Raw genomic sequence first — 25,521 nt, forward strand, 5'->3', positions numbered from 1 at the left:
ACGCCAATGTGTGGCCCACAGCAAAGGTTCAGGGAATGTCTGCCAGATGAATGAATGAGTGAGTGAACGAATGTAACTTGGGGATCATGGCAGGTCCTCGGTCTTCCAGTTTTCTGATGTGCGTGCACTGTCTCATAGAATCTTTACTCAGTTCATGAATTTGTTCACGAATTCAATTAACCAATTGAATAACAGTTCTCATGTGACTGTTACATGCAAAGCCACTTTCCATAGCACTGATTACTGATAATAGCTAACGTCCCTGAGCTCTAACTAGGGTCTAAGAATTGTGTTTGGTGTTTCTCAGTCACTGAGTCATGAATCTTCACACCAGCCCACTGAGGGCATGCATCAGTCAGCTACTGCCACGATAAGGCTGTGTAACAAAACTCCAACATACACCTTGCAACACGCGTTTCCCCCTTGTTCATGTGTTTGTAGGTCAGCTGAGGCAGTGCAAATTCCAGCTGTGTGGGGGAATCACTTGGCTCCAGGCTGCAAGTTGAGCTGGGTCTGCTCCACGTGTGTTTAGTTTAGAGCCTTGCTGGAAGCAGTAGCGGCTTCTCAGGATGTGTTGGTGTTGTTCTCATTAAGGAGTCAAAGCACAAGAGAGACAGCCCAGGCCTGCAACACACGTCGAGCCTCTGATTCAGCCACATTCTTCACAATCTCATTGTCTAAAGCAAATCATGTGGCTAAGTCCAAGCTCAAGGGATAGGGAAGCATGTTCCATGAACTATGACGCTGTGACAGGATATCGAAGTGTAAGAACCTGCATGCGGTCAATAATTCAACTTACTGCATGTAGGGGCTATTATAGGCCCCAGACGGAGGCGAAGAAAGAGGTGACTTGTCCAGTGTCCCTCAGCTAGTCAGTGTCAGCAGTAGGGGTTGAACTCAGACAATTTAATTCCAGAATTATGGAGGCCTAAGTGTGCATCTGGGGAAGAGACATTTGTTTTCTTAAATTACATTTTTTTTTCATTCACTAGTTGCCAATGTGATGCACCAGCCTCTCGCACAGACACGTATCCGTCTGTCCATCCATCCACTCATGCACACCCATCTGGTATTTGGGTGTTCTCTCAGCTCTCCAGAGTAACAGACTCAAGGGCAATTCTTGATTGATTTTTTTTTTTTTTTGAAATTAAAGTTGAGAGGAAAAACTGCCCTCCAGTTAATCTCAGGCACGTGTATAAATACCTTTAGAAAGTCCCTGGTGGAATCTGTATCAAAGCAGCAGCATGACTATACTTAGAAACAATTTGCTCCATGTCAACTGTGATTTCTGACACCTGAATTTGAAAGTGACCTGGGTGGGCCCTGAGCCATCTACGCAACAGAGAGATGTGTTTAGTTGGAAGGAGGAGAGGAAAGACAGAGGTATGTGTGGCCGTGGAATAATGTTCCACACACCCTTACAGGAGGGGATTTCCTTCTGGGTGTTTCCACAGAACCTTCCCTGTGTTTGTTTAAACCCATTGCACACTCTGGTCTGACAGCTGCCTGGCCCAGGGCCTTCCTTGCAGACGCATGCACAACCAACCTTCTTTAACAGCACCCTGCTCTGTGTCCCCCCACCCCCTACAATTACTTGAGTATATAAACCTCACTGAAAGGCAGGCTTTTCTTGGGAGCTAATAAATAAGCCCCAAAGCCACAACGTGTGTAAGACCTTGAAAAATGGCATCATCATCTATTGGGAATTGTGAACCCTGCAAAAAGCAGCTCATTGTATTTTCAGAAAAAGCTTTTTGTTTAAAAAAATAATAATAATGAACAAAACCCACCAAGTGGAGTCTATATGGAAAAAGCAATCTAGTCTGAGATTCTAAGGCTGGTCTCTTTGCTGCATTAATCTCTCCGTAGATTTTATGTAAGAGGCATTATTTGCAGGAAAACAAGATACCGTTTTGAAGAATTCCCCTCTCATCCCAGCTTCACATCTGCAGTTATAATCCTCTGATTGTGACCCCCGCGTTAGTTGCCATGGATGCTGAGCAGAAGTTTATGACCTCAGGGTGGGCTACAGTTTCTGGGGGTGAGAGGAGCCTCAGGCAATAAAAATCATGTTTTTCCAGAAAGAGAGGAAAGGATGGGGGTGGGAGGTACCCTCAGGACGCATCCCTCAGCGGTGTGTCAGCACTTGACACGGAGAATTTTCAGCCCCACTTCTGGTCGCTCCTAGGACAAGATGCTGGACTGTGGTCAAGGGGACTCGGCCAGCAAAAGGCTATGTGACTGAAGACAAGGATTTTTTTTTTTTTTTCCTGCCCCTTAGACCTGTTTTCTGAGAGGCTGGGCTTGTGTCTTTCCGAATTCAAAGTGTTTTCTTCAACTGGTTTATCTTCGGTGGAGAGTCTCCAGGTCGACCGCGGCACTTCCTTGACCTCAGGCAGCCCGGTGGTTTCCTGGAGCAGCCGCGCCGGGGCCACTGCTGGGGGGGTGGGGGTGGGGGTGGGCTCGGGGTCCCGCTGAACCTTCCTTCTCCGTGAAAGCAAGCAGGCTGGGCCGAAGAGCCTGAGAGAGCCGTCTCCAGATGCAAAACCACAACAGAGGGCTTAGAACCCACCAGCGCCGTGGCCTTGAATATCAATGCACGGGCTGGCTCCAGACCACCAAGTTCGTTAAAAAAATGTCTCTGGCAGGGTGTCACTGGCAGACTTGAGGGGTTTCGGTTTGCTCTCTATTCGGAATCACCGCCGCGCACATGCCGTGTTGACTTGGAACGGGAGGGGGCGGGAACCAAACCCACCGCTCGGCGCGCACGCCTTGGTCTCACATTCCAGACCCAAGCTGATGTGTGTCCGCGCGACATGGGGCGGGGGGGCGGGTTCTCTTCGGATGTTTCATTCGCCATCTGCACGTCACTCCCAAAACTTTTCCTCCCTGCGCTCGGGGAGTCAGGTTGACGCGCCCCGCATGCCGGGCTCCGGGCGCGGGGCTAGGCGCGCTCCCGCGGAGCCGGAGCCGCAGAGGCTGGGCTGCCCCCGCCGCCCCCAGGCTGGATTCCTGCTTCTCAGGTACAAGTTGGGTGCCAGGCGCGGCGCGGGGGCGGCCACAGGCGGCGGGTGGGTGTCTGGCCCCGAGCTCCGGCGCCCCTCCGCGTTCCGGCCGGGCAGCGCCGGGGTCGGCCGGGGCTGGGCGTAGGGAGTCCGGGCCGGCCGAGGCTGCGCGCAGCCTCACTCCCCACGGCGCTCTCCGCGCGGTGGCGGCGGCGGCGGAGGCGGCGGCGGAGGCGACGACGGCCCAGGCAGACAATGAACTTGCGAGCGCGCGCAGAGCCCAGGCAGGTTTGGGCCCCGCGACCCTCGGCCCAGCCTCACCGAGGCAATCGGCGTCTCCAGCGGAGGGCGTCCCCTCGCCGCCGATCCCGGCCGCGCTCTGGGCGCCCCGCGCGCCGGGGACCCCGCGGGAAGGGATGCTCGGCGGCGGCGGCGGCGCCAATGGCTCGCACGCCCCCCTCTCCCGCTAGGGAGAATGCGATCGGAGCTCCGGGACCGGGGACTCGGCGGCGGGGTGGTGGCGCTGCGGACAGCTGCCTCTGGGCACGCACAGGCCGGCTGTCCAGGAGAACGGCCCCAGGAGTCGGAATGGGGGTGAGGGGGGCGCGCTCTGCAGGCGGAGGACCGACTGACCGACCGATCGGTGCTTTCTCCCTAGGAGCGCGCGTGGGGTGAAGGTGGGGGTAGGGATTCCCCAGCCAGGCGCTCCGCTCCGCGGCGCACTTCGGGGAAGTTTCCAGGCGCGGCCCGGGGCAGGTTGGTGTGTTTGCTATCCGCCACTCTCTCCCTGACACGGGTTCGGGGCCACCTTCCTGCCCAGGCTCCAATCCCGCGGCCGCCCCGGGCGGGGAGGCGTGGGGTGGGGGATCCCAGGCGCGGAAGCCCGTGGGACCGGGTTCCGGGAGGGGGACCGCGTGGGCGGGCCTGGGAGGAGACCCGGGCGCGGCGAGGCCCGGAGCGGCCTGAACTTTTGCTCCCCGCCTTCTTCCTCCGGGCCCTCCGCCCCCTGTCCCCTCCCAGCGCCCCGCCGCAGCTCCGGAGGCGGTGTGACTCGGGAGGAGCCGGCGCTTCCCGGCGGTGGCGGAGGCGGCGGCGGCGTCCCCAGCCGGCCTGGGCGCGGCGAGCCGAACGCTGCAGGTCTGAGCCGAGCGGCGCTGAGGGGCGGCGGGGGCTGCGGGGCGACGGAGCTGCGGGGAGCCGGGGTGGCATCAGCCCCTGCGAGGGGGCGACGCCGCCGATTGGGATGGAGCGCGAGTCTGTTGGGCTATAGGTGCGGGTGTAGAGGACTCGGCGGCCGTGGGCTGATGGGGGACGGGTCGTGGCGCAGGTGGCCCCCTTGGAATCCTCCTAAGATCACGGGATGGAGGCGCCCGGGAGAAGCGAACCTCGCCTTTGGGAGAATGAATGAAGCGCTGTGAAAGCGCCTTCCGACTCCTCCGGGCGAACGGATTGGCCGGCGTGCGCGCGTGTGTGTGCGTGTGTGTTTAGGATTCGGAGCCGCCAGGGTCCTGGGCGAGGCTGCTTGACCGCCCCGTCGCGGTCCTGGCCCCACGTTGCCCGTCCGCCCCGCAGCCCGGGTCGGCCCGCGGGGGCTGGAGCGGCGGGTACAGACTGAAGGCTGGGGCTCGGGGGCTGGCTGTTGGCAGCTGGAAGTCCGCGCCTGGAGTAGGGAGGTTCGAGAAGGAGGCGATAAAGCCTGGGGCTGAGCCCAGCTTCCCCGCCCCCGGTCCGTTTTCCCATTCCCCGAGGCCCTTGCTACATTCATGTTGGGTGAGTTGATGGCACGGAGTTTGGGGGAATGAAGTTACATCTCTAGGAAGCCCCAGGACGCCCCGCGAAGGGATGTGGCGCGCCGTCTTGTGAGGCTGAGCCAAGGGGTTTGCAGGGCCCCAGATCTTATCAGCTGCGGTTCTAGAAGGACATCCACCAGGTGACGGAGCAGAAAAGCAGTCGGGGGGGCGCACCTCCTGAGGCGCCCGGGGGGAAACTGAGGCCTGGAGATTTGCCCCAATTTCCTCTAGAACTGCCCCCCTCCCGTTCCTCCCCCACACAGCATTTTCCATGTCCAACTTTCCTACTCCCCTTCCCCCAGTGGCAAAATCAGGAGCCCTCCCTTCCAGAACATGGTTCTTGTTAATTTTACCAACAGCATGTTGAATCCGGATGTCTTAGCATACAAATCATATATGATTTTGTTTAAAATAGCATGGGAATAAAATGCCTTTTAACTGCTGCTGCTAGGTAGTTTTTAATCAAATAGGTTTTTCAAATGGGTTTAATCAAATAGGTTTTTGTCTCTAACGCTCCTGAAAGATTTCCAGGAGAATGTCCTGCCTCCTGCTGGCTGGGGGAACTGAGCCAGCAGGTGAAGCAGCTTGCCAGGCTCTCTCAGTGCATAGGTGCGCAAGTGAGCCAGAAGTGGAGCTGCAGGGGGCTCTTCTCCCCCTTCCAGGTCCAGCTCCCTGGCCCTCCGAAGGGAATTCAGCAGTGTTTTTGTGTTCTTTCTCGGGTGTTGCATGACTGCAGTGAGCAGCATTAATTCATCCAGGACCTTGTGTTTGGAGGCAGGATGGAGAGGCTGATTTGTCCAGAGTGGATCCCCTGCCTGCCTTGCTGTTCTTTGATGATCAGATGGCCAGAGGTTCCAGCACTGTCACGGTGGTTGCTGTGAGGCCTCTGTGTCTGCACCTTTCTTCTTTTCTGTTGCTGTTGCCTGTGGCCAGGAGAAGGGAGGTGTTTGGTTTTCCCACGGGCCCGAAGAAGAGAAGATTAATCCCAGTGTGTGGAAGACGCAGTGTTTGCAGGAAAGTTTGGGAGAGGTTGGGAAGTGGACTTTGCTTATTTGGTGTCTGGAGAAGGCGCAGAAGAGAAGCCCCAAGTTAACCATCTAGTCCACAGGAATCTCAGGCTCTTGGAACCTGCTCTAGTGGGTGCTTCAGGTTAGAGCTGGGCTGTGATTAGACCGTGGGTGTCCAAGGCCGCCTATGACCTGGCTGGAGGTTGCCTGGCGCACTGGCTTCCAGTTGAATCCCTGCTAGCTCCAGGGGATGGGGAGAGGTGGGGAGACTCCGGGGCTGCCCTGAGCAGGTGAGCACATGCCCTACCCAAGAGGGCAGCTTTGATTCAGCTTTACCCAGCTGGGAGAAAAGTTGACTTGACAAGTCTTGTTAATTTTCAAGGAAATTCTCAAGCCTGAACATTTAAGTGTGGGCTCAAATTCTACAGGGAAAGGAGACGGTTGGGAGTGGGTGCTCTGCCAAGAAGTCTGAAGCTTGACATCTGGTCCTGAGTTTGCATATTGGGAAGGGTGTCCCACCATCAGAGAGGTGTAACACATGATAAGGATATGGAGACCACAGCCCCAGGCCAAGGGACTAGAATGACGGACGCCTCTGTGCCTGTGGCCAAGTGCCAGCCTTCATGTGCTGTGTGTCACGCATCCATTCAGTAGCTGTCTGATGAACTCCTGTCTCAGTTGGTAAAGAATTTGCCTGCAATGTAGGAGACCCGGGTTTGATCCATGGGTCAGGAAGATGCCTTGGAAAATGAAATGGCAACCCACTCCAGTATTCTTGTGTGGAGAATTCCATGGACAGAGGAGCTTGGTGGACTACAGACCATGGGGTCACAAAGAGTTAGACACGACTGAGGGACTAACACTCTCACTTGCCATATGGAAAGAGGCACTCTGCATAAAACTTTTCATATTATTTCATTATTCAATAGTATACACCGATACCGGGAGAAGACAGAGTTCCTGCCTTTCTAGGAAGGGAGCAGGCAAAAATGTCTGTGCCAGGTAGATAGTTGAGCAGTGAGCTGCATTAACAGCTGGGAGAGTAAGGCCAGGAAAAAGGCCAGTGAGGGATGGGTGGCCTGGGAGGAGTCTTTTCTTACCATTGTGAGAATTGAGGCTTGGAGCAGTGAGTCTCAAGTCACAGAGCCCAGAAGTGAAACATCAGCCCAGATCTCCAATGCTCTGGCTTCTGGGCCGGCTCTTACATCCCACCCTGCCAGGCTGGAGCCTCTTGGAATCTCCCAGATGAGTGGACATCCCCTTTGCTGGGCAGCTCTTGCTTCCTGCCCCCCAGATCCAGACCCTGTCCTGATCCCCAGGCGTCAGCAGTTCCAGGATTACAGAGGTACTGTTTGGAACCTGTTCATATGGGAGACGAGTTTCCTTGATCTATGAGTAAAAGCAGAAAGTACTTAGAAACCTAGCTGGCCTGGGAGCGTTGTTGTGTGAGCATTCCCTCACCAGGCGTCTCTTGAGCGGCAAGTGATGTGGAAGTGATGCTTTCAGTCATCAGCTGGTGAGGATGGTGCACCACCTGAAAGCCGGGCTGCTCGGGACGGTGGCTGACTTCCACCCTAACTGTGCCGCTTCGCTGCGATTCAGAGCCTGTCTTCTCACTTAGCTGACAGCATATCGGGGGACTGTTCTGACTTGCACAGGGTGTTTCTTTATTGTTCTCAGGTGCTGGGGTCTGATTTCCTTCCTGAGAGGCTCCTCCGTTAAAACGAAGTGCTAGGATGGGAAGATTTGTGTGTAGACCTGGGTCTTCACGGCGTGAAATGAAGCGCAGAGGTGGTTGTTATCTAGTGTGTGTATCCAGTGTCCACATCTAGGAAGAAAAGTAAAGGGTCTGTGTTCATTCGGGCCAATACATAATATTTTTAAGTACGGGCATTGGGAGGAAGACATTTGGTCCTAACAGCTGTCCTTTGCTGGGTCCCTACGGGTTCCCAGCTTGCCCTATGCCAGCCTGGTCAGACAGGTCTCCCTTTGTCTCAATCAGAGGGCGGGGAGGCTGTTGGAGACCACAGGGCCCAATCATTTAGCCCTCCGGATGTGCAAGAGGTCGGATCACAGAATGGCAGTGGAGGAAGGAGGGACTCAGGGTGGGGGTGGGGAAAAGCAGTCATAGCTCTCAAAGGGGAAGGCGGTGATGAATCAGCAAGTGGGGTGGGGGGGGGTGGCAAAGGAAAGCAGGTTCTCGGTCTCTGTTGATTTCGAAAGGGATGTGGAGGAAATGCGAGCAGCCTGTTTCATCAGCACCAGCCAAACGCGGCATTTATGTCTTCCTCCAGGTGCAAGCCCAGGGCCAGGTGCATGGGGGCCACGAGGCAGAGCTTAGAGTAGTGGGCCAGGCAGAACTTGCACGAGTCAGACTACGTAACACTGCCCAGAGCGCAGCAGTTGCTAGGTTAGCGAGGCTCTGAGATTGGAGTGGCCTGAGAGCTGGGGCCTGAGAGCTGAGCCAGGTGTTATTCGCTCTGTTGTGTCCTGCTCTTTGCAACCCCATGGACTGTAGCCCGCCAGGCTCCCCTGTCCAAGAGATTCTCCGGGCGAGAATCTGGAGTGGGTTGCCATTCCCTTCTCCAGGGGATCCTCCCCACCCAGGGATCGAACCCAGGTCTCCTGAGTCTTCTGCATTGCAGGTGGATTCTTTACCATCTGAGCCGCCAGGGAAGTCCTACATAGGACACTTAATACCTGCTTGGAGTGGTGCCTAGCATACAGTAAGTGCTTAATATACATCAGCTCTAGAGCTCATTACTGGGGATGGGAGAATGTTTCTGAGCTCCCTGAAATTGCTTGCCCAGCTTTCTTTTTTTTTAAATGTAGCTGTGTATATTTCATGGTGGAGGAGGGGAGCATGACTTTTAGCATATTCTACCTCAGAGAGCTTCTCTGACACCCCAGGACGCCTTAGCTTCTAGTCAGGCTGATTGCTTCATCTCTCCCGGCAAAGAGAGGGCTACATCCACAGCCGCCCTCTGAGATGTTTCCAGCGGACGCCGTGGACAGGTGGCCGGGCGGTTTGGCTGTGCTCCTGTGTAGTGGTGATTAAGCCGGGGGCAGATCAGGGGATGTTCTGGGGAGGCCAGCTTTCGAATGTTGCATTCCTGAGCCCCACTCCAAGCTTCAAAGAGTTCTGAGCGGGTGTGCCGGGGCGTTCTTGCCCGGGCAGGCTCATCCTAACACCTATGCTATGTTTCTAGAATTTGTCCGGGTCCAGGCCTTCTGGGTCTCTGAAGCAAGAAAGGCTGGCAGATCCTCAAAAGCAGAGAGTGTCATTATAATGGAAACCTGGACCCTTTCCAGAACTGTGCTTGTGATAAAAATATTGAGACAGGCCGCCTCATCATCCAGGTGCCTGGAAAATACCCCAACATGGGCACATAATTAGATTACAGGGCTGTGCTATGCTCAATCACCTCGGTTGTGTCTGACTCTTTGCGACCCCACGGACTGTAGCCCATCAGGCTCCTCCGTCCACGGGGTTCTCCAGGCAAGAGTACTGGAGTGGGTTGCCATGCCCTCCTCCAGCGGATCTTCCTGACCCAGGGATTGAACCCACGTCTCTTACGTCTCCTGTGTTGGCAGGCTGGTTCTTTACCCACTAGCGCCACCTTTCTGTTCAGATGCTCAGTCGTGTCCCACTCTTTTCAACCCCATGGACTGCAGCACGCCAGGCTTCCCCGTCCTTCACCACCTGGGCAGGCACAGTTATTTTTTCCTATGACGGGTGGTTTCACATCTTCTCTTGAAATGGAATATGTGCCTGCTGACCCTTTTTGCTCCCTGTGATCGAGATGATATTGGTGTGACCTCAGAGGGGAAGAGGCCTCGGGAGATGGTGGGTCCCTTCCTCCAGGGTAGCCCTGGATCTCGGGGAAGTTCTGACCTGCTCTGCTTGCCCTTGTAGGGAGCTGCCCTGAGGGGGCCGGGGGCCCATAGCGCATTTGCTGTGAGGTTGGAAGGTGCATTTCAGAGTCTGAGAGGCCTGTAAAGCTGTGTTATTGTCTCACTCCTTGTTGAAAGGGGTCTGGACTGCTGTGTCTCCCCTTTGTGACATGCGTTAGCTGATTCGGGCTGAATGAGGCGGGTTTGACTAGCACCTTCATTTTCCAATCAACCAAAGGTTTGATGCCCATCACACGGATGTGGATTTAGCCTGAGTGTGGAATCCCTTGTCCCCTTGGAGAGGCAGCCTAGGTGGTGGGGTGAGCCTGGACGCCACGTGGACCTGGGCTTGAGTCGCTCCTGTGCTTCTGTGTTCCATTATCGTGACCCTGGGCCAGTGGTTACATCTGCTTGGTCATCAGTTTCCTTATCTGTAAAGTGGGGTTGATAATCTCTATCTTGTTTTTGTAGCATAGTTTGGGTACCAGGAGTACAAATGGGCTTCCCTGATAGCTCAATTGGTAAAGAATCCGCCTGCATTGTGGGAGACCCCGATCGATTCCTGGGTCGGGAAGATCTGCTAGAGAAGGGATAGGCTACCCACTCCAGTATTCTTGGGTTTCCCTTGTGGCTCAGCTGGTAAAGAATCCACCTGCAATGCGGGAGACCTGGGTTTGATTCCTGGGTTGGGAAGATCCCCTGGAGAAGGGAAAGGCTACCCACTCCCATATTCTGGTCTGGAGAATTCTCCATGGGGTCCCAAAGAGTGGGACACGACTGAGGGACTTTCACTTTCTTTTCACAGTACAAATTAGGGTCCAAGGGAGCCCCCCAAATTAAACCCCTCTTTCCTGGCCAAGTTCTGAACCAATGGAGAGAGGGGAGGAGAAAGATGCATGAAGAGAAATGCAGTATTTGGTCCCAACTGAAGTGGATCTTGGAGAATGTGATTGAACCAGTGGGCATGTGGGCATCGCATACCTGAAGTGAGAAGCGGGCAGTGAGGCCCACTGACCTCTCCTGAGTCGCAGGCCAGAGGGAAAGCAGCAGCCTCTTCCGGGGCGGCCGCCACTGCCCCCCTCAACCTGGTGCAGCCAGCAGGGGGCAGTGCCTACTCTGTGTGGGAAGAGATGAGGCCAGGCTCTTCCTTGCACGCTCCTGGGATGGTGTGGACCTCACCAGGTGGAGACACAGTGGTGGTACACAGGCAGCACTGTCTCCACGAGGCAGGAAACATCAGGAGTGGGCAAGAAGAGTCCCCCGCGGCCCCCCACCTCCCCTGACCCCTCCATCCACCCAGAGCAAATGATAGGCGCTGAGCCCGGGGCCTGACCCATGGAGGGGTCTCACACGTGGCACCTGTTAGGTGCAGAGTTGATAAGGACAGCATTAGATATGCAGTCAGTAAGGACATCAAGGTTAGGAGGTAAGCCTGTCGACTGTGTTGCTATCTGCAGAGCATGGCAGTGATGATTTAGATTGAGGTAATGATCAGCCTTTGACCTCAAGGCTGCATTCTAACTGTAACACAAGGGTAATTTACAAGGAGGGGCAGAACCACTGGCAGACTGACCGCCTGGTAGCCTGAGTGTGAGAGCCTTTCTGCCTTCTCTCGGTCCCCCACTCTTGATTCCCCCTCTCGGCCAGAATCTTCGTCCAGCCCCCTGCCCCCATCTCCTCATTGCCTTCTGGAAGTTTGGCGAGTAATTCTTAACCGTCTTTCCACATCCTTCCATCCAGATGTCACCGTTCTCCTCTGAGTGTCTGCAGGGATCCTCTACTGACCTTGACCTTGACCCCATCCTCCTTTTTACCATGATCTTTCTAGTATTCCTGGGTGTGGTCCACTCACCCCAGCCTGGTGAGCCTCTCAAGGGTGAGAGGCTGTCTGGGGGTCCGGTCAGTCGCTAGAGACTGTCGTTTGTTGAATTAACACATCAAGAACCAGCTTGTCCTGGAGAAAGGGCTGTGATGGATTTCGTGTGGGCCTCTGAATGTACACCCAAAGAAGACAGAAAAGTAACCCCAGTTTGGTAGCGTGGTGCAGGAGAGTTAGTGCTTATCAGTAAATTTCAGAAGGAGTCAAGAGCCTAATGTGCTGAACTTGGCTTTCCTGACATTAGGTTTTGGGCTATTACACAGTTTTTTTTGTGTGGCTGGAGAGTCTTGGGGAAAAATACTATGGAAATTTGTATTTCAGGAATAGAAGCAGGAGCCATTAACTCAGGCAAGAAATGTGGGAGCTGTTAGTGTTTCTTATAGCCGGTATAAATAGCTTGTCATTAAGTTCCATGCTCCTTTGTTTGGAATGTAAATATTTGCATTAAAAATATAAAGTATGTCCTGGAGTGTATTTATAGAGACCATAATTTCCAAACCGAAAATCAGACTATTGGTCTACAGAGGATTGTTCCCTCTGATTCGTGAACCTGTTTATATAAAGAGCCTTCCAAATGTACACACGCAAGCTGCATTTGCTTTGTGCACGTCAGGGATCTCCAGGATTACAAGAAAGCGGTGGCCCCGGGGAACTGGGCCAACCAGTGGGGTTTCCCAGTAGACACTTGTGATCTTGCCATCTGTTAAGCTGCAGCCACCCTGGGCAGGGCGAAGTTTTGGCCCAGGTCCCGTGGGACCAGCCGGCTTCCCTGCCTTCAGTTTCCTGGACATCCAGGTGGGAGTTGGCTGCAGCTGGCTAGTCTCTGGGTCGTGTAACCAGACACTCGATTTCAGAATCGCTGTTGCTTTAAGAAGATGTGGAGAAGAATTCAGGATCAGTGGTGCTCTTTCCATGGTCTCGTTTCTGGTTCAAGGTTGAGGACCTCCGTCGGATGTCATCCTCCGGCAGATTCTTGGGGCCGTTTAGCTTTTTCATTTTCCATGATGAACAGCGCAGACTTGTCAGACGTTTGCCGGAGACAGGATGTCAGCACGTATTTGCTCTTCTTTGGAATGAGAGACTGGGGGCTACAGTCCGGCTGGGCCGGGGCCTCTGCTCCTGGCATTATGTGTGTGTGTGTGTGTGTGTGTGTGTCTGTGTTGGGACGGAGCGGGTTTATTCTCGAGGGGGCAGCCCTCGCTGGAAAGCCTCTCTCCAGTGTCTCAACAAATACAGAGTGAAGGTCGTCTGGTTGGTGGGAGCGGGCCGACCTGGTCCACAAGTGAGCTCTGAATCCAGGCTGTCCCCCACCTGGAAACCCCCTATCATCACAAGGTGATGAAGGACAAATGAGAGGGGATCCAGGGGGATCTTGGCAGGACTGGGGGTCCCCCCACTGCAGCCTCTGGTTGGCTGGTAGCAGCACCTCCTTTGCCTGGCATCCCAGGCAGCCCAGGACCCTTCTGTGGGGTGGGGGCCAGCTCCATCTCTCCCCCCATGCGCTGTTGCTTTAGGACCAAGACTCGGTTGAAATGGCAGGAATCCTTCTCGGTCTCGTACGGGGCATCGTGTCCTGGCTGTAGGAGCTTCGGGCATCTCTCTGCTCGGGATCCCAGGATGCCAAGCCACACTCAGGGGAGCAAGTAAAACAGGGTGGTGATCTGAGGGGAGGGGCGAGGCGAGCCGAGTCATCAACCTGACCATGCCCCGTGCACCATCCAGGGTTAAGCACTCAACTTCCCCTGGTTGCCTCTTACTTTGACCCATCAGTATTTCTTATCTGAAAGAAATACCCTCTGGGCTTAGAAATGGTGAGTCCTTAGAGAGGACCATCTTCCTGTTTACCTGGATGTTCTTGAACTGTGGGACACTCAGAATTGCCCTTTCTGTGGTCATCTGTAGCCGGACCCACATGTTGTGACCTTCCCTTATTCTCTCACAATTCTCGATCAAGGTAATAGTTCCAGGAGGCCCCAGCCAACCCCATATCAGACCAGTAATCCAGCCGCGCTGTTTTGAAAGTCAGAGGAAATAGCTGCTTTTAGGACATGTTGAATTTGCTGAAGAAAGTTGTCAGGAGCGCTAAATGAGAGGATGAAAGAACGCTCAGAATAATGGAATTGGGATCAGCCTGACATCTGTGTCGCCCTAACTTTGAAAGCTATTTATACTTGTTCCGTAGCAGTTTCTGTGAGAAATTAGAAAGATACACAAAAGGGAAGAGGGAGCTTAGCAAATGTGGCCTCTTCATTGGAAATAGCTTCCAGGCAAAAAGAAAGAAAATCCTTTGCTCACCGGCTGGCTGTTGAAAATCCACGCATCTTTTGCATTCTTCACAATTTGTTTCTGAGAATAAAAATGATGTATTAAAGAGTAGATGAAACCTCAGTTGCCATTTTGATGGTAGAAAATAAATTTGCTTTTGGCTGTTAAAACTGAAATAAATCAATAGAAAAAGGCAAGCCTGCCCACTTTCAAGTCAGCAGTTTTTTTTTTTTTTTTTTTTTGTGGTTTATGTACCTTTGGATCAGTTATGAAGCTGTGGAACTGTTTAGGGAGAATGTGTGTGTGTGTGTGTATGTGTATTTATGTTATGTATATTTACTTTACAATGTTCTCATCTGATTTATTTTTAAAAATCATGCAACAGTTTTTTTTTTTTATTCAACCTATCCTTTTTATAAAACAGCTTTCAGTTCAGTTCAGTCGCTCAGTCGTGTCTGACTCTTTGTGACCCCATGAATCGCAGCACGCCAGGCCTCTCTGTCCATTACCAACTCCCGGAGTTCACTCAGACTCATGTCCATCGAGTCGGTGACGCCATCCAGCCATCTCATCCTCTGTCGTCCCCTTCTCCTCCTGCCCCCAATCCCTCCCAGCATCAGAGTCTTTTCCAATGAGTCAAGTCTTCGCATGAGGTGGCCAAAGTACTGGAGCTTCAGCTTTAGCATCATTCCTTCCAAATAAATCCCAGGGCTGACCTCCTTCAGAATGGACTGGCTGGATAATGAGATGTAATTCACATGACATAAAATTCACCATTTAAAGCATACAGTTCAGTAGTTTTTAGTAGGTTCACAGATGTGTGCAACCAGAATCGTGTTTTCTTTTAGAGCATGTCCTCATATTAAAAGGAAACCATATACCTCTTAGCTGTTAGCCCCCTATCTCCCCATTCACCACCCCCACCCTAAGCAACCAAGAATCTACTTTATCTCTATTGATTTCTTTATTCTGGACCTAAGATGAATGGAATCACATAGGATATGTTTTTTGTGTGTGTCTGGTTTCTTTCACTTAACACCATGTTTCATGGTTCATCTATATGGTAGCTTATATCAGTACTTCATTCCTTTATATGGCCACATGATATCCCATTGTATGAATAGGCTGCGTTACATTTATCCATTCATCTGTTGATAGGGTGGTTCCACTTTTTGGCTCTTAGGGATAATGCTGCTATAAACATTCATTTATGAGTCTTTGTGTGGACATGTTTCCATTTCTAGGATTAATTTTTTTGAGCTATCTTTACTTGCTTTCCATAATTCATTTACTTTTTTGTATGCTCTTCTCCTGGCCCTAAAGGAGGACTGATTCTCAGATGAGGTTCTGATTCCCTTGGCTTGTCTGAATGTTAGAGCTTGCAAAGGCCTTCAGGGGAACATAGTCCTGCCCCATTTTGCAGATGGAGAAACTGAGGCCCAGAGAGGCCACACAGAGTCAGGATTGAATCTGGGTTTTCAGAGTCGACTCAGTTACACTCAACACTCTCCCTGAGCCCTTTTACTAAGCGGCAGGTCACCCTCTTGATTGGCTGGGGATGGTAAACGCAGGCTGGTTGGGCGGACAGGCGGTGACCGCCTGGCCCTCGCCTGCTGTCCTAACACCCTCTGACCTGCAGAGGCCCCGCAACAGCTCATCCTCCACCAGCTGCCAAGCGAGAGCTGCAGCTCGTGGCTTGTGGCGCCAGTGCCTCCCGAGTTCTTTCCCTGCAGCAGCGGGAGGCCAGCGCTTATCCGGGGAGTAATTAAATTAGGAACCAATTCAGAGAATGAAATTTTATCTGATCTGGCTGAGCCCATAAACACGGGGCTGTGCTTGTGACTCCAGGGTACATTATGAAGTTGATTTTTAAAGAGGCTGGGCCATAACAAGGAAGGAAATGCACAGGGCCAGCCGGCAGCTCTCCCGGGCAGGGGTGCTGCAGTGGCTGGGGGTGCATTCCCGGGTGTTGAGCCGAGTCCCCAGGCCAGCTTCTGTATTGTGACTGGAATGTTCTCGGCGCTTAGGAAGGCTCACCTGTTGAGATCCTCCTGGATCCATTTCACGCTCTTATTGTTGACACCGCAAGGCACCTCTATAACTACAATCAGAGGGAACTTTGCCGGAAGCTGGTTGGTTCTAAATGCAGGTTCTAAATCTAAAGCCCTCTGGGGCTTTTTGAAAGAAAACGCATATTCCACTTCTGTGTGAGCTCTTCAGGGGTGGGCCCCTGGCGTCTGTGTACCTGTGCGCTCCCGTGTGCACGCGTGTGGTCATGTTTGTACGTGGGTGCGAGCGTTAAGCTCTTTAAGATGGAACATAGCAGTGATCACAGCTGTTCTTCTGAGAAGGATTTCCAGTTCTTCCATGGCAAAGATGGGGGCCGGTAATCTGCAGAGATCTCAGGAGTGAGCCTCTTTTATCCTCAGTCTGTCCTTGACTGTGACTTTCTTTGGGATTTTTGGTCAGATTCCCTGGATGTAACTAGCATACATGTTCCATCACTGCAGCTTCCGTGGGATTTTAGCTCTAAAGGAGTCGCCTTTGGCCTTTAGCATGTCACTGCAGGAATTACCTCCATTCCGTCTCTGCCTTCAGAAGGTTATTTGTCCCTTTAGGATAGGAGGTGTGTCTTATTCAAGGTTACATCCCCAGGACGCGGGCCATGGGAAAGAATGGTTGGCTGGACGGACAAGTGGCTGAAAGGAGGAAAGGCAAGAATACATTGAATTGCCCCTTGATCCTGAAACTTCACTCATGAAAACCATTTGGGAGCCTGATCCTTCATCTTCAACTCTTCTGACTCAGGCTCTACACCCCCTTTAAGAATCACCCTTCAGTGATGGAGGACCTACTGTGTGCCCAGCGCTAAGAGCTGAGACTGTAGCAGTGACTTGACGAACAGGGTCCATCTTAGACAAGTTCATAAACATCAGAGAACAGACAATAATAAGTGCTATATGTTAGGGGGTGACTGTCTGGGTGATTGGAGAAGGCCTTTCCAGAAAGGTGACATTTAAGCTGATTCTCGAACGACAGGAAGGCACCACGGAATGTAGCTCAGAAAGAGCATCCCAGAAGGAGGGAACAGCCATTGCCAAGATCCCAGGAGGGGACCAGTTGATGGGATGGGATTGGGTCGGTCTGGGAGAGCAGGTCAGAGAACTTGGTTTATAGTACACTTGGGTTGAATGAACCCAAGTGTACTATTTGAAAGTACATTTTTCCTTTGAAAGTGATAGTCGTTCAGTCATGTCTGACTCTTTACAACCCTATGGACTGTAGCTCCCCAGGATCTTCTGTCCATGGGATTTTCCGGGCAAGAACTGGAGTGGGTAGCCATTCCCTTCTCCAGGGGATCTTTCCGACTCAGGAATCAAACACGAGTCTCCCACGTTGCAGGCAGATTCTTTACCGTTTGAGTCACCAGGGAAGCCCACCAGGGAAGCTCCTTTACAGCTTCGCTTTCTCACTGTCTCATCTCTGGGTGAAGAACCCTTGCCCCGTGCTGGGCTGGCCTGCAGCTGCTGTGGTTTCAAAAGGTAGGGCTAGTGAGAAGCAAAACCCCCATCCTTTTTGTCTTCTCACTGAGGGTTTGGCTTGTGAGCAAGTTATTTTTATATAAGCACATGCTTGATGGGAGAAGTCTTGGGTGGGCAGCTGAAACCACACTCATGAAAACAGGACTGAAATAGTCCGTGAAATCCCAAAGGTGAGCATGTGGCTGTTCACTTGAGTTTGGTGTTGACTCCAGACAGCCTGGTTCAGGGAGAGGGCACCCTTTGGAGAGGGACCGGGGCATAGCAGTCTCCCCAGCTGGTGCGGCCCCTGCCTTGAGCCTTGCTTTCTAACCCTGACCTTGACCAAGTCCTGTCCGTCCCTCAGGACTTGACGTCCTCTGTGCCCTCATGGGGAGGTTCTTCCCCCACCCCACCCATGGCTCCCCACACCTGGCCCTGATGTCTTGACATGTTGACAACTTGCCAGGAGTCCCCTTAATCTTTTGGCACTCCTGGATTCTGCCCATAATTTTATTTTAGTTTTTTAATTTGAAGTAATTTTAGACTCATAAGAAGTTGCAAAAATAGCACAGAGTTCCTGTGTACTCTTCAACCAGCTTCCCACAATGATAACATCTTACATAACCACAGAACATTATCAAAACCAGGAAACTGACACAGATACAATTCCATCACTATGCTACAGGCCTTGTCTTGCTGCCATCTAATTTCATTAAACCTAGGGAGCCTCAACGCTTTGGAAGCACCTTAGAGTTTCATGAACTTCAGTGTTGTCATTTATCTTTTAGATTGTTTTTGGATCCCTCCCAATTGGCCATCAATTAAATTAGTTTTTATCAGATTAACAAATTCTGAAAGACCCATGGTTTATGCATTTCATGCCTCTGTGTGCCCACTGGGAGCTTTGTAGGTGCCTCATCCCTGGGTATGTGCACAGCCTTCTTCTCTAGATCTGAAAAATTCTCAGAGACAGTTCAGTTCAGTTCAGTCGCTCAGTCATGTCCGACCCTTTGCGACCCCATGAATCACAGCACACCAGGCCTCCCTGTCCATCACCAACTCCCGGAGTTCACCCAGACTCACATCCATCGAGTTGGTGATGCCATCCAGCCATCTCATCCTCTGTCGTCCCCTTCTCCTCCTGCCCCCAATCCCTCCCAGCATCAGAGTCTTTTCCAATGAGTCAACTCTTCGCATGAGGTGGCCAAAGTACTGGAGTTTCAGCTTTAGCATCATTCCTTCCAAAGAAATCCCAGGACTGATCTCCTTCAGAATGGACTGGTTGGATCTCCTTGCAGTCCAAGGGACTCTCAAGAGTCTTCTTCAACACCACAATTCAAAAGCATCAATTCTTAGGTGCTCAGCCTTCTTCACAGTCCAACTCTCACATCCATACATGACCACAGGAAAAACCATAGCCTTGACTAGATGGACCTTTGTTGGCAAGGAACCTATAGTATATAGAGAATAGTTTGGTGAGATGGAGAAGGCAATGGCACCCTACTCCAGTACTCTTGCCTGGAAAATCCCATGGACAGAGGAGCCTGGTGGGCTGCCGTCTGTGGGGTCGCACAGAGTCCGACACGACTGAAGCGACTTAGCAGCAGCAGCAGTTTGGTGACATGGGCTTCACTGGTAGCACAGTTGGCAAAGAATCCACCTGCAATATGGGGGACCTGGGTTCAATCCCTGGGTCAGGAAGATCTGCTAGAGAAGGGATAGGCTACCCACTCCAGTGTTCTTGGGCTTCCCTTGTGGTTCAGCTGGTAAAGAATCTGCCTGCAATGTGAGGGACCTGGGTTTGATCCCTGGGTTGGGAAGATCTCCTGGATAAGGGAAAGGCTACCCACTCCAGTATTCTGGCCTGGAGATTTCCATGGACTGTGTAGTCTATGGGGTTGCAAACAGTCAGACATTACTGAGCAACTTTCACTTCACTTTGATGAAATAGAACCCAGGACAGGGAATTGAGAAACTTGAGTTCTGATAATAGTAACCTACATTTGGGTACTTAGTATGTGCTCGATTTTGCATTATTCCATTTACTCTCAGCAACCTTGCAACAGACATGATTAACATCCCCATTTTACAGATGTGAAAACTGAGGTTAGAGAGGGTCACCTTACCTAAATTTTGGTAACTTATGAATGATAAGAGTTGGGACTTGAACCCAGGCAGTCTGACTTCAGAGGTTGCTGACTCTTACCTTGTGGGGCTGCCCTCACTTTTTCAGGCCTTTACACGTCTAGTTCCTGTTCTCACTGACTGCTCTGTGTCCTCAGGCTGCTTCCTTACTTCTTTGAGCCTCTTTCCTTATCTGCAACATGAGGGACTTGACTGAGAAGATGTTGTGTCCCTTCCATCTTTGAATGGTGAACACAGGTATATCAGTAGAGGAGGAAACACTCCAAAGATCTGAAGGAAATTTCTACCCTGTCCCTCGTAGGTCATTTTAAGGTTGGGAAGATCTCTGCAGCCTCATGTGGTTTGATGGGGAAACTCCATTCCAATTGAATTATGCTCTAGTGCCTTATATTTTGTTGTTTTTCACTGCACTGCATGGCATGCAGGATCTCAGTTCCCCAATGAGGGATTAAGCCTAAGCCCCTTGCAGTGGAAGTACAGAGTCCTAACCACTGGACTGCTGGGGAAGTCCCTTGCCCTGGTGTATTTTAATTACACCGCATACAAACGGATTTCTTCAAGATGCAAAATCCCCATGCAGCCTGCTATGTCTGAAGCCCCTACATTCAGCTCTGGGTCAGAGTGATGCTTGTAATAACCAGAAGGTGCTGTGTGAAGCTGCTCCCGGTCAGCCTCACGGGCAGCATTAGTTACCAGATGCCACCAGCACGGGATGTGCAGATGTTATCAGCTGATACGTAATTGATTCGGCATCCTCTGTAAAGGCAGGTTAAAATTAAGCTTGTTGGTAAATGGTGTTTAAACCTTGGTGTCTGGGGACGAGTGGCAAAAACTAACGGAGCAGGGCACTTGTGGAAGGGCTTGATTTTTTTTTTTTCCCCCAGATTGTGGAATGAGCTCATCCCTCAACTACGGTAAAGATTTTCCTATTTAAAGGGGCTGGAAGCGTGTAAGCTTCCGATCATAAATTTCATAGGAGGGGCCTCCACTTGAGTGCCTATGAGATGGCTAGACTGTGGGATGGCTGTGTAATCACATTAGCTTGATAAATTAAAGGTCCCCGTATTGTTTAAATCATCAGGCCCAGCTGTGTTAGAGAAGATACTGCGATGATTCAGAGCTATGATAAATGGGCTTGTGGAAACTCCTGGTATAGAATGGAAGGTACTAAGTCTGCAGTGATCCTGGAAAGGTCCCTGCTGAAACCAATGATGGGATTAAACCCCAGGCATCTTGCCATTTTCTAAGTATCCATTTGTATTGATATTTAATACTTTGGACTTCCCTGGTGGTTCAGCTGGTAAAGAATTCACCTGCAATGTGGGAGACCTGGGTTTGATCCCTGGGTTGGGAAGATCCCCTGGAGATGGGAATGCAAACCTACTCCAATATTCTTGCCTGGAGAATTCCATGGACAGGAGTCTGGCAGGTTACAGTCCACAGGGTTGCAGAGTCTTAGCTGTTACGTGTACCAGGAATCAGAGAAGCTCTTTGGATGTGATTTCTTTCCCCATTGTATTACTCTTTCATTAACTCCAGAACTGGCGCTATAATTTGTAGACCTCAGTACAACATAAAAATGCAAGCCCCTAAAGGATCTGCCTGCAATGCAGAAGACTTAGGTTCAATCCCTGGTCAGGAAGATCCCCTGGAGAAGGGAATGGCTACCCACTCCAGTATTCTTGCCTGGAGAATTCCATAGACAGAGGAGCTTCAGTTCAGTTCAGTTCAGTTGCTCAGTTGTGTCTGACTCTTTGCAACCCCATGAACTGCAGCAGGCCAGGCCTCTCTGTCCATCACCAACTCCCGGAGTTCACTCAAACTCATGTCCATCGAGTCAGTGATGCCATCTAGCCATCTCATCCTCTGTCGTCCCCTTCTCCTCCTGCCCCCAATCCCTCCCAGCATCAGAGTCTTTTCCAATGAGTCATCTCTTCGCATGAGGTGGCCAAAGTACTGGAGTTTCAGCTTTAGCATCATTCCTTCCAAAGAAATCCCAGGGCTGATCTCCTTCAGAATGGACTGGTTGGATCTCCTTGCAGTCCAAGGGACTCTCAAGAGTCTTCTCCAACACCACAGTTCCAAAGCATCAATTCTTCGGCGCTCAGCTTTCTTCACAGTCCAACTCTCACATCCATACATGACCACTGGAAAAACCATAGCCTTGACTAGACAGACCTTTGTTGGCAAAGTAATGTCTCTGCTTTTTAATATGCTATCTAGGTTGGTCATAACTTTCCTTCCAAGAAGTAAGCATCTTTTAATTTCATGGCTGCAATCACCATCTGCAGTGATTTTGAAGCCCCCCAAAATAAAGTCTGACAGTTTCCACTGTTTCCCCATCTATCTGCCGTGAACTGATGGGACCAGATGCCATGATCTTAGTTTTCTGAATGTTGAGCTTTAAGCCAACTTTTTCACTCTCCTCTTTCACTTTCATCAAGAGGCTTTTTAGTTCCTCTTCACTTTCTGCCATAAGGGTGGTGTCATCTGCATATCTGAAGTTATTGATATTTCTCCTGCCAATCTTGATTCCAGCTTGTGCTTCATCCAGTCCAGCGTTTCTCATGATGTACTCCGCATATAAGTTAAATAAGCAGGGTGACAATATACAGCCTTGACGCACTCTTTTTCCTATTTGGAACCAGTCTGTTGTTCCATGTCCAGTTCTAACTGTTGCTTCCTGACCTGCATATAGGTCTCTCAAGAGGCAGGTCAGGTGGTCTGGTATTCCCATCTCTTTCAGAATTTCCCACAGGAGCCTAGCAGGCTATAAATCAATGGGGTCACAAAGAGTCGGACATGACTGAGCAACTAACACTTTATGAAAAAATTATTAAGAACTTCAAACTGGGCTTCCTTTGTGGCTCAGCTGGTAAACAATCTGCCTGCAATGCGGGAGACCTGGGTTAAACCCCTGGGTTGGGAATATCCCCTGGAGAAAAGAAAGGCTACCCACTCCAGTATTCTGGCCTGGAGAATTCCATGGACTATACAGTCCATGGGGTCGCAAAGAGTCGGACATAACTGAACGACTTTCACTTTCTCAAACCAGGGAGAGCAGAGCATTAACCAAGTGCCCCTCTGGGCACCAGGCCCCGTGTGACTGCACAGGTGGTGGCCCATGGAGCTGGCGTGAGACCACCCACGTGTGTCATGCCCTAGGGTGTGTCATGCCCACCCTAGGCCACCTTGACCTACAGCAGCTTGTGTGCACCGTAGCTTGTGAGCACCAGGAGGGCCGGGCTGCGGCTGCATCACCTTGGTTTGCTCTGCGGGCTCTGGCGGGGTTCCTGACCCCCGTTCATGCTGAGGAAAGACTTGCTGAGATGAATCAGGACACAGAAGGATTGTCCTCATCTGCTAGTGGGATTACATGTGGCTTTCTCAGATTCCGTGCATCAGAAATCTGGAAAAATCCACCTTTGGGCTCTTCAGAATGGATGGCATGAGGACCAAAACTCCTACCATCTGCAGCTCAACTTGGAGGAGAATGCAAAGCGCTATTGGACATCTCACAGTGGTTTATGTGTGTTTCTATTTGCAGCACTGGGGCCTCGGTCCTTAGAGAACCAGCCCCATCCCTCTGGACTTTCATCTCTGGTTGTCCCTGACTTGGGCTCTGCCCTGCCAGCTGAGTGGAAGACCCCTGGAGAGAGTCCAGGATTCCAAGGCCTCCATAGGTCAGCCTCGTCATTTCCTAGCCCTGGAGTGAAGCCGTGGAGATGGGAGGGGGTGGACGGGGCATCTGGGCGAGGAAGCGGACCCCGGCTGCCGAAGCATCTCTCTTCAGGAGCCAGTGGCTGCAGGGCTTGGAAAAGCCCACTTCTTCTTTGTGTGAAGTCTTTGTTCTCTCCGGCATGTTGAGCTGGGGCTTGTACGGGCTCAGTGGGTGCCTGTTTCCTCTTAGAAGCCAGTGGAGAAGCGGAAGGTAGCATCCCCGGGCTGGCTGCCAAAGGGAGGGGAGGTTCCAGCGGAGGAGAGCTGGGACTTGCTGGGTTTACATTGGAACCGGAGATCTTGAATGAGGATTAAAGTTATTTTATATTGAGGGAGGAGGCTGGGGGTTGCTCCACTCAGAATCCCTAAGGACAGCTCTTTAGAGCTGTGTCTCGGGGCGGGAGTTGGGGGAGGGTGTGTGGGGAGCTACTGTGGATTCCCCCCTCTTTTGTTCTCAGTTTGTACAGAGGTCACCAGGGGTGTGAGCTCAAAGGGAGCCAGGATGCCGTGCTTGCCTTTCATTGTCACAAGCCGCTGGGTCTGAATGGGGCTGCGACGCTCCAAGAAAGAAGCCGTCTTTACTGCCAGTCCTGGCTGGGGTTTCAGAAAGAGCTGCTCAGCAATCGGAGTGGTTCTGGAGGCCACATCTACTCTTGCTGAGCCCGAGACAGTCTGCGGTACCTGGGTGTCCAGAATCACATCCTCCCATTCAAGGTTGTGCTCAGCCAGGACTTAACTCACTCAGGAAATGACACGTTATCGCACCTTGGTCTGCAAACAAAAGCTGGCTTTACTTATTTTCCTTGTGAAGACATCCGCAGTCATTGTTTTTACTTTGAAAAGAAAAATAACAGGAAGAAAAGCCCACAATATTTTTATTAGCTGGTGTGGGAGATTTAGATACCTTTAATGATAATGTTGGGTTTAAAACTATTGGGGAAAAAAATCTTGATGCATAAACCAAAAAAGAGAGAGAGAGAGAGAAACACGAAAGATGAACATGCAAAACCTCACAAATACCTCTTACCTCTGCAAAACCTCACAAACACTGAAGTGGCCAGGATCTTGTCTGTGGGGTCCACCTACTGTGTCCATGCCTCACCCAGCCACACTGCGTGGGTCCTGCTGACGAATGAATGAATCGCAGTCCAGATCCCTGTTTTGGGCTGTGAATTGGCTTTCTTGGGCGATGACCTCAAATGGAAGGAAACTGTAAAGATTGTGGTCAGTGCTTAACATAAGTCAGTCTCCCCTCCAGCCCTGAGAGGTAGATGACTGATCCTTGTTTATAGAGAGGCTGATAAAACTCAGACAGGTTTGGGCAACTTGCCCAGGGTCAACCAGCTGGCTGTGGCTGGGCTGAGATTTGGTTCTAGGACTTGCCCCATGGCTGCACGCCACTCTTTCTACAGAAGATGTCAGGGAGAGGAGGAAATGACACTGACGGACAGCCAGGTGTTGGAAATGCCTCGGTGTCCCCATTCTGAGCCTTAACCCACAGATGGACACAGACAAGGAAATAGACAATTGGCTACCAGGGAGCTGGTGGTGGCTAAGACATGCTTGGTTCCTGCCTGCATGGAGCTCAGTTTCTAGTGGGTGGACGAGATACAAACACTGAGTCAAGTGACTTATTTCAACAGTGATGAGTGCCCAAAGGGAGATGAAGGGCAGGGGTGGTGTGTGCATGCGCCCGTCAGTACGCTGAGCAAGCGTGGCCAAGGGTCCATGGAGGTGTCAGAGAGTTCCAGGGAGTGATGGAGGAAGCTGGGAGAAGAGTAAGGCACAGGAAGCTCTGAGCTCAGAGAGGAGGGAGGGATGGCCTAGCAGGCATCCTGGACGGGCAGAGTCTGTGATGTTGGGACAGTGACAGGGGTGGTCATGGTGACCTTGAGTGACATACCAGGACCTGGGGTCTCTCTCTTTAAGGTTCAGAATGTGGTGGGCTTCTTGTCCCCTGGGCACCAGATGGGATTCCATAGTGACCAACCCTCTCTAGGATCAAAGAGCGTGTTCCCTTCTCACTTTAAAACTCAAGGGCTTCCCTGGTGGCTCTCTCCACCTGCAATGCGGGAGACCTGGGTTTGATCCCTGGGTCAGAAAGATCCTCTTGGAGAAGAGAATGGCCACCCACTCCAGTGTTCTTGCCTGAAGAATTCCATGGACAATGGAGCCTGGTGAACTACAGTCCGTGGGGTCGCAAAGAGTCAGACACGACTGAGCAACTAACAGACACTTAGACCTCATGGCTGCCTGGCCTGCAGGTGGCTGCAGGGCCCCACGACACGGCCCAAG

At 51.7% G+C, this 25,521-nt stretch overlaps 1 protein-coding gene across 3 annotated transcripts in view; it reads left to right on the top strand.

Annotated features, from left to right (window-relative positions):
* Nucleotides 1-2,798: 2,798 nt before the first annotated feature.
* The window catches only part of CHST15 (carbohydrate sulfotransferase 15), an 80,373-nt gene continuing 57,650 nt past the window's right edge, over nt 2,799-25,521 (top strand). Inside the window, exon 1 of one of the 3 annotated variants that reach the window (XM_070363984.1) lies at nt 2,799-3,023. The gene's annotated coding sequence lies outside the window, so the exon portion shown is untranslated. Of the gene's footprint in view, nt 3,024-3,151; nt 3,290-4,008; nt 4,143-25,521 lie in introns of those variants that run through there. The other 2 variants (XM_070363986.1, XM_070363985.1) reach the window with 2 other exon arrangements.

This window comes from Bos mutus, chromosome 26, assembly GCF_027580195.1.
Source record: "Bos mutus isolate GX-2022 chromosome 26, NWIPB_WYAK_1.1, whole genome shotgun sequence".
In the NCBI taxonomy this organism is placed as follows: Eukaryota; Metazoa; Chordata; class Mammalia; order Artiodactyla; family Bovidae; genus Bos; species Bos mutus.